Genomic DNA, 15,598 nt, shown 5'->3' with positions numbered 1-15,598 from the left:
TATAGAAATAAGGAAACTAAATTGGTTATATGGCTTGCCTAAAACTAGAACCCAGGTCTTTTGACTCAAATTCCAGCATGCTTTCAACATAGCAGGGATGACTTTCAACAGACTAGCAGCTGCTCTGGATATTTTGTACCCACCAATTAACATATGCTGTGAAGAAAGAAAAAAGAAAAACCAAGAAATTAGGTTTGGGATTGGTGCGTATTACCACTTAAAACAATCTTCTGGTATAATACTTTTCTGCCATGCGAGCTTTTCCATCAAGATTCAGCTAAAACTTCACGTGGCCTTTTACATTTCCCAAAAGCAAGGTATTCGCTCCCTCCTCTCTTTGTTCATTGATGTTGTGCTGTCAGAGATATGGTTCCCACTATACCAGCAGTTTTGCATCTTTTCAGAAACTCTTTGATCTGTGTATTAAAAGAAACATTAATGAACAAAGGCATGGTATAGAACAGTGTACACTGCCAATAAGGCTTTTCTTTTCTTTTCTCTTTAAGGATTATAGTTATGCACATGCTTGTATGTGCATGCATAGAGTATTTCTGGAAATTCTCCCAAAGAAACTGGCCTCTGAAAAGAGGAACTGGGAGGGGTAGGGGTAGGAAGAAGATGTTCTTTTTTATGCATACGCTTTGTACTATTTTTGAAGTTTTTAAAGCATGTTTATGTAATAGTTTTAGCAAAAAAATTTTAATATAAAAAATATCAGAAACCAAATTATCTTGGTGAAGACTAAAGTTTGAAATTAGAATTTATAAATGATAATTGCAGTCTTATATAAGCTTCAGTATCCAAAACATTTCTGTATTTTGTTTAGATTGAGTAACAATGAGGAAATCCTGATCAACAAAGATAAGTAATTAAAAATGGTAACAACATTCTTTTGATTGCTCTTCAACTGGACAGATTCAGAAACTTGAAACAGAAGTAATGGAAAATGTTTACTGGAAAAAATAATAATCAAGTAGGGAATCAAGATCCCTTGTGTCATTCTTGGATGACAAAAGAATGGCAGAATATTGACAACTGTTGAAGCTGGGTGATAAGTATAGAGTTGTTCATTATTCTATTGTTTACTTTGTATCTGTTTCAAAGTGTTCATAATAAAATGTTTTAAAAACTGGTTCACAAAAATAGCCAAAAACTGCTCACATGCTTTATTATAAAAGTCAGACAAACAATGAAATCTTACAAAGCTTTAAATTTAAGGATCTGCAAAATCCTCTCTACCCTACCTGTTATACATTTATCTGTTATTGCACATAAGAATGTACATCAAGCAGATGAACTTGAGCTTTTTTGTGTATTTAATCATGTTTAGCGCATATATGCTGTGGTTGCATAGTCACATGCACATTATTCTATAAGCACCTTACACAGATTAGATTTTTTAAAGACCAATATAAAGCTACAACTTTCTAAGTAATGACATGTTTACAATAAATTCAAATATATGCTCAGAAATAACAGGAAAAATTTAATGCTGATAGCTACACACACAAAATACTAGTTTACCTGACAGTAGAAATTAACCAGTGGTGGTCCCAATGCATTAAAATTTATTATATTAAATTAATTTTATTACAGGTGTTTTAATATTTTAAATGTATTTTGAAATGAAATTCAGATCAAACATTTATTCCACCCCTAAAGCACCAGGCAGTTTAAAAAACATTCCACTAGACTGTCATAAAATTGAAGGCAGGAGCATAGCACAGGGAGATCAGCTCCGCGCTTCGTGACCACCTAGAGGGGTGGGATAGGGAGGGTGGGAGGGAGACGCAAGAGGGAGGGGATATGGGGATATATGTATATGTATAGCTGATTCACTTTGTTATATAGCAGAAACTAACACAACATTGTAAAGCAATTATACCCCAATAAAGATGTTAAAAAAAATAAAATAAGATAAAAACCATAGCTTAATCCAAAAAAAAAAAATTGAAGGCAGGAAATATATTTTATTCATCTCTGTCTCTCCAGTACCAAACACAATAGTTTGAATGAATATTGTTAACTGAAGGTATGGAAAAATTGATTTCTAAGCCCCAAAGTAATCTTATTAAAAATTCATCTGAAACTATTATATATAGGATGGATAAACAAAAAGGTCCTATTGTATAGCACAGGGAACTATATTCAGTATCGTTTGATAAACCATAATGGAAAAGAATACAAAAAAAAAGAATGTCTATATGTGTATAACTGAGTCACTTTGCTGTACAGCAGAGATTGGCACATTGTAAATCGGCTATACTTCAATAAAAATAAATAAATAAAATTAAAAATTCACCTGTGTTGATTTTTCTGAGTACATGAAGTCCATCCTCATTATAAACAACAACTCAATACCAAAAATTTTAATTAGAAAATAAAAATCCACGGTTCTCCAAGCTTTTGTTTTTCCTATGTATAAAGTAATACATATTTAGAAGATTTTTTTTTTTTATTTTAAAAAACGGTCACATCATGGATACAAGTTTTGAAACCTATGTTTTCCCCTTAAACATATATCTAGGACATCTTTTCACTCAGTATACATCTAGATTCTCTTTCATTCCTTTTCAAGGATACATAGTATTCTATCATTGGGCGGCACCATAATTTAACCAATCTTTCACTAATGGACATTTAGGTTATTTTCAACTTTTTGATATACCACACAATGTTGTAATGATATCTTTGCACTTATACTTTGCATTCTTGTGAGAGTATTTTAAATTTAATGTATAAAAGCAGTATGTATACACAAATTAAGAAATCAAATAGCTTTAGAAGGCTGATTTTCTTAAATAATCATTTGCTTTCATTGCCCTTCTCAAACCCTCCAAAGAATTGTTAAATCTCTCTGAAAATGATTAGTGGTTTGTCTTTTTCCTTAAAGACATCTTAACGGAGACTTCTTCTCTCCTGCTCTGTTTAAACTAGAAATATTCTAGGACTTCTGCATAGCTGTCAGCCAGGGATTTCTCTTCACTTCTTGGCTATGCATATATCATGTTCTCGCAACCCAGGACTTCTGTTTTTGTTTGCTTGTTTACTCCTTTGTTTTGTAATAGCTTCCTAAGCAAGGGTGTCTAGAGGGTAAATTTTTTGTGACATTGCATGTTTGCAAATGTCTTTATTCCATCCTTACAAATAACTGGTGATTCGGCTTGGAAAGAATGTTTCCTCAGAAATTTGAAGACATTGCTCCACTGTCATATAGCATTCAGTGTTGTTGATCAAGCCAATGCCTTTGTGATTTCTGATCCTTTATATATGATGTTTTTTCCTCTCTGGAAGCTTTTAAGATCTTCTCTTTGTTAATGGTGTTGTGAAATTTCATTATATTGTGCTTAAGTAGGGCTTTTTTTTTTTTTTTTTTTTAATTCTCTGGGATGGTCACAGATGGTTTTCAGATGGGAAAATGCTATTGTATTATTCTTCAATAATTTATTTCCCTTCATATACTAGCCCTGACCTGCTCTGAGAGAATGACCCCAGTAGACTATATCAGCTGGTTTCTGGTTAGGTTTGGGCAATGTGAGATCAGATCACAAGAAGAGAGAGAAGTCAGAGTGTTTCTTCCCTGCTGTATTCCTGATGTAAAGCCACATCTCTTGGGCAGTGGCTATGTCTCCTGCTGGGAGTCTCTACCTCCTTGGCTGCAGTTCTCGCTGGGCTCCATTTATACCACCTCCTCCAACCTTGCCCCTTCAGCCCTGGGAGTGTAACACCTTCTCATTGTTGCTAGTCTCTGGACACTATACCACCCTTGTTTGTTCCCTTAATCCTTACTGCTCACACTTCCATAAGGAGTCTCTTCGTAAAAATCACTTTATCAGAACCACGTAGGGTGAATTGGGTTTGCTGTTAGGACTCTGACTGATATAGTCTGCTCTAAATCTCTCTCTCTCTCCATTTTCCAGGAAATATTGAACTTCCTGGACTAACCCTCTAACATTCTCTTCAGTTTTCGCTTTCTGTATCATCTCTTGGATCTACCTCCTGGGAAATTACCTTGTCTTCATCTCCCAACACTTCTACAAATTTCCTATTTCATAGGAAACCATATTTTTCATTTCCAAAAGCTCCCTTTATTTTCTGATCATTCCCTTTTTTTATAGCATGCCATTGTTGTTTATTCATGTTTCATGGATATAATTTATTTATCTTCCTGCATTGTCTCTTTTTTTCCCCAAATCCCTTTGTTTTGGCATCTGCCTTTCATGATGGAGACGTTCCTCAAACGTCAAGTGACTTTCACATAATAGCTGATTGTTAGCTCTGAGTACTCAAATGGGGCTTGTCTGTTGGTGGGCTTTACTTTGGGGTCATCAAGCAGGAATCCACCTGCTTCATTGTAGGGCCCCCAAATATAATTTCTCTTGAGATGTTACATTTTTTTCAAAAGAGAATCCACCAATCTCTTTTCTGGCATTCCTGGGGCCAAGTGCAGGAATTAGGCTGAATAGCAACAAGTTCAGAATAGACTTTCATTTAATGGGAATATTTTTCTGGAAGAAATTCCTTGAGGTGAAATTGTGATATCCAAGGGTAACTGTTTTAAAATTTGATTTCTTTGTATCCAAAGAAAAAAGTTTAATGTGGTTTAAAAGAACCAGGCAAATGTATTTTATAAGCTTTAAATGTCAGCAGAATTTAATAAAGTGTTTTCTCATGGAATTAATATTCCAAGAGGTAAAACAGACTGAAATAAATTCTTCTTTTCCATGGGTCCTACTTGGCTTCAGAATTAGCGCTAACACAGGCTATTTGAAAGATTAGAATTTCTCATCTTTCTAGAAAACAAAATTAGATTCTCCAATAAGGCCATTTGATTGGTATTGCAGTAGAGGCAAAAATGGAAACTTACAAAGAGGTACTTGGTCTTATTTATCTATAAAGACCTAAGGAAGTAGCAGCTAAGAAAATTCTTTAAGCCAGATGATCTTTGGTAACTGATATTTGAGTTTACGACTTAATTGTTTGTGGGAGACCTGATCTCAGGGTGGTGACTGCTCTGTAAGTTATGGGAATAATTAGGGCAAGAAACTATTCAACCACACTCCAGAGAGAGTCAGGCCACAGAACATGAAGATAAGTTACTTCTAAAGTAGCTAAATTATATCCAGGTCATAACTGATTTGTAGGATCTAGCTCTATGCTAATCAAAGTAGGTTTTTCCTTTTTTTAATATTGCTGATCCTCTTACCCCATAAAGTTGCGCCATATTTTGTCCTAAATTCCACATTACATAGCAAGCAGTAAGAAATTCCTTGTAAACTCTACTCCGGAGAGGCCAAGTCTCAGCCAGAAATAGACATTTCCCTTCTCAAATGATTGTAGGAAGTCTTAAGTTTTCTGTCTCTACGGTGACAGCTTGATGGAGATAGTTGAGGACTGGTACACGAAATATGCCTTGCCCTTTCAAATTCTGTAGCAAGCACGCAACATGAGCTCACAGACACCAATTATTGCTGTGTAATAGCAGTCACTGTACCATTGCTGAATTGGAGCTGGATTTCTTAACAGAGGGAAACAGAAGAGAAAAAATACACTCAATCTACATTGTACCTAATCAATTCTTCTTACTTATTATTACTATTTTTTTAACATCTTTATTGGAGTATAATTGCTTTACAATGGTGTGTTAGTTTCTGCTGTATAACAAAGTGAATCAGCTATACATATACATATATCCCCGTATCTCCTGCCTCTTGCATCTCCTCCCACCCTCCCTATCCCACCCCTCTAGGTGGTCACAAAGCACCAAGCTGATCTCCCGGTGCCATGCGGCTGCTTCCCAATAGCTATCTATTTTACATTTGATAGTATATATATGTCCATGTCACTCTCTCACTTCATCCCAGCTTACCCTTCCCACTCCCTGTGTCCTCAAGTCCATTCTCTACGTCTGCATCTTTATTCCTGCCCTGCCCCTAGGTTCTTCAGAACCTTTTTTTTTTTTTTTTAGATTACACATATATGTGCTAGCATACAGTATTTGTATTTCTCTTTCTGACTTACTTCACTCTGTATGACAGACTCTAGGTCAATCCACCTCACTACAAATAACTCAATTTCGTTTCTTTTTATGGCTGAGTAATATTCTATTGTATATATGTGCCACCTCTTCTTTATCCATTCATCTGTCGACGGACACTTAGGTTGCTTCCATGTCCTGGCTATTGTAAATAGAGCTGCAATGAACATTGTGGTACATGACTCTTTTTGAATTATGGTTTTCTCAGGGCATATGCCCAGTAGTGGGATTGCTGGGTCCTATGGTAGTCCTATTTTTAGTTTTTTAAGGACCCTCCATACTGTTCTCCATAGTGGCTGTATCAATTTACATTCCCACCAACAGTGCAAGAGGGTTCCCTTTTCTCCACACCCTCTCCAGCATTTATTTTTTGCAGATTTTTGATGATGGCCATTCTGACTGGTGTGAGGTGATACCTCACTGTAGTTTTGATTTGCATTTCTCTAATGATTAGTGATTTTGAGCATCCTTTCATGTATTTCTTGGCAATCTGTATATATTCTTTGGAGAAATGTCTATTTAGGACTTGTGCCCATTTTTGGATTGGGTTGTTTGATTTTTGTTATTCAGCTGCATGAGCTGCTTGTAAATTTTGGAGATTAATCCTTTGTCAGTCGCTTCATTTGCAAATATTTTCTCCCAGTCTGAGGGTTGTCTTTTCGTCTTGCTTACGGTTTCCTTTGCTGTGCAAAAGCTTTTAAGTTTCATTAGGTCCCATTTGTTTATTTTTGTTTTTATTTCCATTTCTCTAGGAGGTGAGTCAAAAAGGATCTTGCTGTGATTTATGTCATAGAGTGTTCTGCCTATGTTTTCCTCTGAGAGTTTTAAAGTGTCTGTCCTTACATTTAGGACTTTAATCCATTTTGAGTTTATTTTTGTGTATGGTGTTAGGGAGTGTTCTAATTTCATTCTTTTACATGTAGCTGTCCCGTTTTCCCAGCACCACTTATTGAAGAGGGTGTCTTTTCTCCATTGTATATCCTTGCCTCCTTTATCAAAAATAAGGTGACCATATGTGTGTGGGTTTATCGCTGGGCTTTCTATCCTGTTCCATTGATCTATATTTCTGTTTTTGTGCCAGTACCATACTGTCTTGATTACTGTAGCTTTGTAGTATAGTCTAAAGTCAGGGAGCCTGATTCCTCCAGCTCCATTTTTCTTTCTCAAGATTGCTTTGGCTATTCGGGGCCTTTTGTGTTTCCATACAAATTGTGAAATTTTTTGTTCTAGTTCTGTGAAAAATGCCAGTGGTAGTTTGATAGGGATTGCACTGAATCTGTAGATTGTTTTGGGTAGTATAGTCATTTTCACAATGTTGATTCTTCCAATCCAAGAACATGGTATATCTCTCCATCTGTTTGTATCATCTTTAATTTCTTTCATCAGTGTCTTATAGTTTTCTGCATACAGGTCTTTTGTCTCCTTAGGTGGGTTTATCCCTAGGTATTTTATTCTTTTTGTTGCATTGGTAAATGGGAGTGTTTCCTTAATTTCTCTTTCAGATTTTTCACCATTAGTGTATAGGAATGCAAGACATTTCTGTGCATTAATTTTGTATCCTGCTACTTTACCAAATTCATTGATTAGCTCTAGTAGTTTTCTGGTAGCATATTTAGGATTCTCTGTGTATAGTATCATGTCATCTGCAAACAGTGACAGCTTTACTTCTTGTTTTCCGATTTGTATTCCTTTTATTTCTTTTTCTTCTTTGATTGCTGTGGCTAAAACTTCCAAAACTATCTTGAATAATAGTGGTGAGGGTGGACAACCTTGTCTTGTTCCTGATATTAGAAGAAATGCTTTCAGTTTTTCACCATTGAGAACAATGTTGGCTGTGGGTTTGTTATATATGGCCTTTATTATGTTGAGGTAAGTTCCCTCTATGCCTACTTTTTGGACGGTTTCTACCATAAATGGGTGTTGAATTTGGTCAAAAGCTTTTTCTGCATCTATTGAGATGATCATATGGTTTTTCTCCATCAATTTGTTTATATGGTTATCACATTGATTGATTTGCATATATTGAAGAATCCTTGCATTCTTGGGATAAACTGCACTTGATCATGGTGTATGATCCTTTTAATGTGTTGTTGGATTCTGTTTGCTAGTATTTTGTTGAGGATTTTTGCATCTAGGTCCATCGGTGATATTGACCTGTAGTTTTTTTTCTTTGTGACATGTTTGTCTGGTTTTGGTATCAGGGTGATGGTGGCCTCGTAGAATGAGTTTGGTAGTGTTCCTCCCTCTGCTATATTTTGGAAGAGGTTGAGAAGCGTAGGTGTTAGCTCTTCTCTAAATGTTTCATAGAATTCGCTTGTGAAGCCATCTGGTCCTGGGCTTTTTTTTGTTGGAAGATTTTTAATCACAGTCTCAATTTCAGTGGTTGTGATTGGTCTGTTTATATTTTCTATTTCTTCCTGGTTCAGTCTCGGAAGGTTGTGCTTTTCTAAGAATGTGTCCATTTCTTCCAGGTTGTCCATTTTATTGGCATACAGTTGCTTGTAGTAATCTCTCATGATGCTTTGTATTTCTGCAATGTCAGTTGTTATTTCTCCTTTTTCATTTCTAATTCTATTGATTTGAGTCTTCTCCCTTTTTTTCTTGATGAGTCTGGCTTATGGCTTATCAATTTTATTTGTCTTCTCAAAGATCCAGCTTTTAGTTTTATTGATCTTTGCTTTCATTTCCCTCATTTCTTTTTCATTTATTTCTGATCTGATCTTTATGATTTCTTTCCTTCTGCTAACTTTGGGGTTTTTTGTTCTTCTTTCTCTAATTGCTTTAGGTGTAAGTTTAGGTTGTTTATTTGAGATGTTTCTTGTTTCTTGAGGTAGGATTGTATTGCTATAAACTTCCCTCTTAGAACTGCTTTTGCTACATCCCATAGGTTTTGGGTAGTCATGTTTTCATTGTCATTTGTTTCTAGGTATTTTTTGACTTCCTCTTTGATTTCTTCAGTGATCTCTTGGCTATTTAGTAGTGTATTGTTTAACCTCCATGTGTTTGTAATTTTTACCAATTTTTTTCCTGTAATTGATTTCTAGTCTCATAGCGTTGTGGTTGGAAAAGATACTTGATACAATTTCAATTTTCTTAAATTTACCAAGGCTTGATTTGTGACCCAAGATATGCTTGATCCTGGAGAATGTTCCATGAGCACTTGAGAAGAAAGTGTATTCTGTTGGTTTTGGATGGAATGCCCTAGAAATATCAATTAAGTCCATCTTGTTTAATGCATCATTTAAAGCTTGTATTTCCTTATTTATTTTCATTTTGGATGATTTGTCCATTGGTGAAAGTGGGGTGTTAAAGTCCCCTACTATGATTGTGCTACTGTCAATTTCCCCTTTTATGGCTGTTAGCATTTGCCTTATGTATTGAGGTGCTCCTATGTTGGGTGCATAAATATTTACAATTGTTATATCTTCTTTTTGGATTGATCCCTTGATCATTATGTAGTGTCCTTCTTTGTCTCTTTTAGTAGTCTTTATTTTAAAGTGTATTTTGTCTAATATGAGAATTGCTATTCCAGCTTTCTTTTGATTTCCATTTGCATGGAATATCTTTTTCCATCCCCTCACTTTCAGTCTGTATGTGTCCCTAGGTCTGAAGTGGGTCTCTTGTAGACAGCATATATACGGGTCTTGATTTGGTATCCATTCAGCCAGTCTATGTCTTTTGGTTGGAGCATTTAATCCATTTACATTTAAGGTAGTTATCGATATGTATGTTCCTACTACCATTTTCTTAATTGTTTTGGGTTTGTTATTGTAGGTCTTTTCCTTCTCTTGTGTTTCCTGCCTAGAGAAGTTCCTTTAGCATTGGTTGTAAAGCTGGTTTGGTGGTGCTGAATTCTCTTAGGTTTTGCTTGTCTGTAAAGGTTTTAATTTCTCTGTCGAATCTGAATGAGATCCTTCCTGGTAGAGTAATCTTGGTTGTAGGTTTTTCCCTTTCATCACTTTAAATATGTCCTCCCACTCCCTTCTGGCTTGCAGAGTTTCTGCTGCAAGATCAGCTGTTAACCTTATGGGGATTCCCTTGTATGTTATTTGTTGTATTTCCCTTTCTGCTTTTAATATTTTTTCTTTGTATTTTATTTTTGATAGTTTGATTATTATGTGTCTTGGCGTATTTCTCCTTGGATTTATCCTGTATGGGACCCTCTGTGCTTCCTGGAGTTGACTGACGATTTTCTTTCCCATATTGGGGAAATTCTCAGCTATAATCTCTTCAAATATTTTATCAGTCCCTTTCTTTTTCTCGCCTTCTTCTGGGAAGACTATAATTCGGATGTTGATGCGTTTAATGTTGTCCCAGAGGTCTCTGAGATTGTCCTCAATTCTTTTCATTTTTTTTTCTTTATTCTGCTCTGTGGTAGTTATTTCCACTATTTTATCTTTCAGGTCACTTATCCGTTCTTCTGCCTCAGTTATTCTGCTATTGATTCCTTCTAGAGAATTTTTAATTTCATTTACTGCGTTGTTCATCACTGTTTGTTTGCTCTTTAGTACTTCTAGGTCCTTGTTAAATGTTTCTTGTATTTTCTCCATTCATTTTCCAAGATTTTCGATCATCTTTACTATCATTACTCTGAATACTTTTTCAGGTAGATTGCCTATTTCCTCTTAATTTGTTTGGTCTGGTGGGTTTTTACCTTGCTCCTTCAGCTGCTGTGTATTTCTCTGTCTTCTCATTTTGCTTAACTTACTGTGTTTGGGGTCTCCTTTTCACAGGCTGCAGGTTCATAGTTCCATTTGTTTTTGGTGTCTGCCCCCAGTGGATAAGGCTCAGTGGGTTGTCTAGGCTTCCTGGTGGAGGGGACTGGTGCCTGTGTTCTGGTGGATGAGGCTGGATCTTGTCTTTCTGATGGGCAGGGCCGTGTCTGGTGGTGTGTTTTGGGGTGTCTGTGACCTTATTATGATTTTAGGCAGCCTCTCTGCTAATGGGTAGGGTTGTGTTCCTGTCTTGCTAGTTGTTTGGCATAGGGTGTCCAGCACTGTATCTTTCTGGTCATTGAGTCGAGCTGGGTCTTAGTGTTAAGATGGAGACCTCTGGGAGAGCTTTCACCGTTTGAAATTACGTGGAGCCAGGTCTCTGGTGGACCAATGTCCTGAACTCGGCTCTCCAACCTCAGAGGCACAGGCCTGACACCCGGCCAGAGCAGCAAGACCCTGTCAGCCACTCAGCTCAGAAGAAAAGGGAGAAAAAAAAGAAATAAATAAAATAAAATATAGTTATTCAAATTTTTTAAATTATTAAAAATAAAAAAATTTAAAAGTCATAAAAAAAGTAAGAAAGAAAGAAGAGAGCAACCAAACCAATAAACAAGTCCATGAATGATAGCAAGCGCTAAAAACTATCCTAAAAAATAAATAAATACAGACAGACAGAACCCTAGGAGAAATGGTAAAAGCAAAGCTATACAGACAAAATCACACAAAGAAGCATACACATACACACTCACAAAAAGAGAAAAAGGGGGGAAAAATCTATATATAAAACAAAAAGGAAGAGAGCAACCAAATAAATAAACAAATCTACCAATGATAATAAATTCTAAATACTAAACTAAGATAAACATAAAACCAGAAACAAATTAGATGTAGACAGCAAACCCCAAGTCTTCAGTTGCTCCCAAAGTGCACCGCTTCAATTTGGGATGATTCGTTGTCTATTCAGGTATTCCAGAGATGCAGGGTACATCAAGGTGATTGTGGAGATTTAATCCGCTGCTCCTGAGGCTGCTGGGAGAAGTTTCCCTTTCTCTTCTTTGTTCACACAGCTCCTGGGGTTCAGCTTTGGATTTGGCCCCACCTCTGTGTGTAGGTCGCCTGAGGGCGTCTGTTCTTCGCTCAGACAGGACGGGGTTAAAGTAGCAGCTGATTAGGGGGCCCTGGCTCACTCAGGTCGGGGGGAGGGAGGGAGGGGTATGGAATGCGGGGCAAGCCTTCAGCAGCAGAGGCTAGCGTGATGTTGCAACAGCCTGAGGCGCGCCGTGTGTTCTCCCAGGGAAGTTGTTCCTGGATCACAGGACCCTGGCAATTCTTACTTATTCTTTTACTCTATAGATATAGTTGAATTTTCCTGAAAGAAATGCAGTTAAGTTCTGTATATTGGCAAATGTACAGTCCAAGCTAGAATCAAAAAAATGTGAGCTTTTACTAGGTACCAGTACTGTGTTTTATACAGATATTCACCATTGTCAATAAATACTTGTGGATGAGTGATTTTAAGGGCACTAATAATTTCACCAATGATTACTGCTATCTTTTCTCAGCATCACTTAGCCATGCCAGAATACAGAGTGAATTCAAATGGCAGAGTACCAAGTCACTGCTTCCTGTTACATTCAGTGGGGAGTAGCTTATCCCCCCATGTATGTGTCTTCTGTCAGTTGGGAGAGCTAACTGAGCCATGGTAGCCTGTGAGATGACTTAGGCAGTTCACATGTGAATAAACTTAACCACTTACCCCTCCCGTGTAGTGAAAACATAGGCCTGCCCAGACTTGGTCTTTAGAAAACTAAAATAAGACTGCTTGTTTGACTCAGCTCCTAAGTAGTCATTCCATGGGGCACAAAGATCTCTCCTTGGAGATATCTCTAGGGAGAAAAGGACTTCAGAGAACTAGCCGCTCTGACCTATGAACAATGACAATCACCTATCATGTTCTCCTCGTTGTTTTTGTATATATTTTTTTAAACAATGTTCTTTAAAAATCTCTCCTAACTCCTCTTTAAGTCGACACAGTTCTGAGAAAAGTTGCAGCATAGATTACTTCTTAATATGTGCATAGTCTATTAATAGTGAGGATGAAAAAGCAGAAACCAAAAGGGAAGTTAAATTCATGCTCAATATATAAGTTAATAAAGTGGCAATCCCAGTCCTCCCTACCCAAAAAGCAGGCTCCACACTAACCAAAGTCTTAGCCTCCCTCCCTTTCCTCCACTTCTAACATGATTTTTCTCCAATGCTCTGAATGACTGGCATTTTCAGTTAACTCTTCTCTTTGGAACATCCCTCAATTTCTCTTCACTTCCCTCAGTATGATTTCTACTGATCCCTAAATATTCTATAACTCAAGAGCAAAGGACCTGTAAGTGGTAAATAACCTTAAACCAAATGTCCCCCTTTTCTTATTCTGGCAATTACAGTGCTATCCTGCCAGGTTCTAAAACACAGGATGATAATAACAATTTCATTGATGGTTAACATTTATTGAACAGTTACTGTGTGTCAGGTGCTGGGCTGAGTACAGTACACACTATAACACATTTATACTTTATAGCAACCCTACACACAGGTACAATTATCCCTATTTTTATGGATAAGGAAAAGGAGGAGTAGAATTTTAAGTGGTTTGTTTAGGAGTGTATAGCTAGGCAGTGCCATAGGCAGACATCCCAGAGAGTCTGAATCTAGAGGTCATACTCTCGACCACAGCAGTAGGGTAATTTTCTTCCTTACTTTTTGACTTCAGAGATGCAGTCTAGGATAGTAGTTAAGTGGCTTCAGAGTCAGAGTGCCTGGGTACAAATTCTAGTTCCTCATTTATAGTTGCATGATCTGGAGCAAGTTATTTAATTTCTTCTCATACAGTTCTGTTGAGGTTTGAATGCGTTAATTCATGTGACAAGCTCTTAGCTCTGTGACTGGCACATAGAAAGCACTCAGTGAAGGGTGGTCATGATGACTGTCCAAGCATTGGTCAAGCTCTGCTCACTGGTTCCATCTTATCCCTCCAGTGTACCTCCACTTCATTTCCATAGCTGCAGCTCTAACCTGAGCCCCGCCACTAACTTTTCCATATTAGTTTATACACAGCAGGAAGACTAATCTTTCTCAGACAATTTCACATACCATTCCCATGCTCAAGAATCTCCAGAGGCTTCCTATCACAAATTTTATCAGATCCAAATTCTTCAACTCAGCCTTCATGTAAATTTCTACAAATTCCCTGCTTAGTTTCCTCATTCTCTCTCTACTCAAGCCTTTTCACACAGCTTACCATGTCATTTTTTAGTTTGCATCTTTTGTGTTTTCTGGAATATGACTCGGGCACTTTCTTTAATCATTTAAACCTTTTGTAAACTTGTCCCTGGGTTCTCTAGGTAAGTATGTTAATATAGTCAAATTAGCAGTGACAAGTCTTCTAAGAAGCCTTCTCTGATTAACTCCACCCAAGCTTGATCTTGCCAATTAACTACTAATCATGTCTGGAAATACTCTGCATTATGTTAATTTGGACTTGTTTGTGTAGTACTTTGTGTTTTTATGCATTCTCAAGTCTCCTCTCAGCAACTTTTTAGCCCTCAAGGCCAGAGATCATGGTTTTTCTTCCTTTTCAACCTTTCCTTCAGGCTTAAGGCAAGTGTTTCATAAATGCTGTTGAGTGATTAATGGTGTGAAACAGTCAATGCAAAAGAGAAGGGTCTGTTAGAGGCAAACAAAGTAATGCGACACTGGGTCTTATGTTCCTTTAAGTGCAGGTAACATAACTATGCCTTCTGCAGCTCTGCACATCAGGGTGATTTTCAGTGTAAGGCAGGCCACTTGCCTCTAACAAACAGGGCATCCTTTCAAGAGCAGCCAGAAAGCTAATCTCTTGATTCTCCATTCCTGGGCGTGTAGGCATGTAAGCAGAGGAAAGCAAGGGATAGGCTGCCATGACATGTCTAGGGGACTTTGCTGAGACAACACAAAGCCAGTAACCCCACAGTGGGGAGAGGAGTCAGGTTGCAACTAACTCCTTATCTCCTGCTACAGCAAGAGTCAGCAACCTGGCAGCTTTCCCTCCCTCTACTTAGAGAAAATGTTCCCCCTTCCAGGCACCTCCCTGGGTCCCTGATCTTAAGGAGACCCTATGCCCTCTCTACCAATTCCACAAGAAGCAAAAAAAGATAGGATCCATGGATACCATCCAACTCCGGATGAGTGAAAGATAGAGGGGAGGAAGTCTAGAGACTTTCAAAGTAACACTTGAAACAGGACCCAAAAGAACTGAGTCATATATCACCTTTAACCATTGTGCCAATTACTTCTTTGGTAGAATGACAAATGGAAGCTAACAGTTGAAACCACTGAAATGAAAACTAAATCATTCTAGTTATTACCAAGTAGAGCAGAGAAGGCCTGTCAACACTCACACAAAAATGTAAGGGTGATCAAATTGCATGGGGATTAGGTGCAGTTTTACTTTAAAGATAGAAAAAAGTTTTAATTCCTCATAATTCAGAAGTGGAAACAGGTAGACTCATAGGATTTTAGAGCTTACGTAGTCCAAGTTTCATGTTTTATAAAGGAGGAACTGAGGCCTAGAGAGGAAAATTAACTTTCCCAGGGTCACAGGAGTGTGACAGAGCCAAGATGAGAGCTCAGGTCTCCTGACTTTCCAGAGCAAGGCACATCCAATCAGCAGTAAAGATGCCTGCACCTGGCCAAGGCTCTCACATTCAACTATGGCCCAGAGAACATGAGTAAACGTAAAACCTTTCCAGAAAGATAAAGTTCCACCCCCACCATACTGGGTCACAACACAACAGCCCTGGCTTTTCTAAAAAGT

The sequence above is a fragment of the Balaenoptera physalus genome (genome assembly GCF_965194825.1).
Source record: "Balaenoptera physalus genome assembly, chromosome: 6".
NCBI classification, from domain to species: domain Eukaryota; kingdom Metazoa; phylum Chordata; class Mammalia; order Artiodactyla; family Balaenopteridae; genus Balaenoptera; species Balaenoptera physalus.
Note: the sequence above shows the minus strand (reverse complement) of the source record.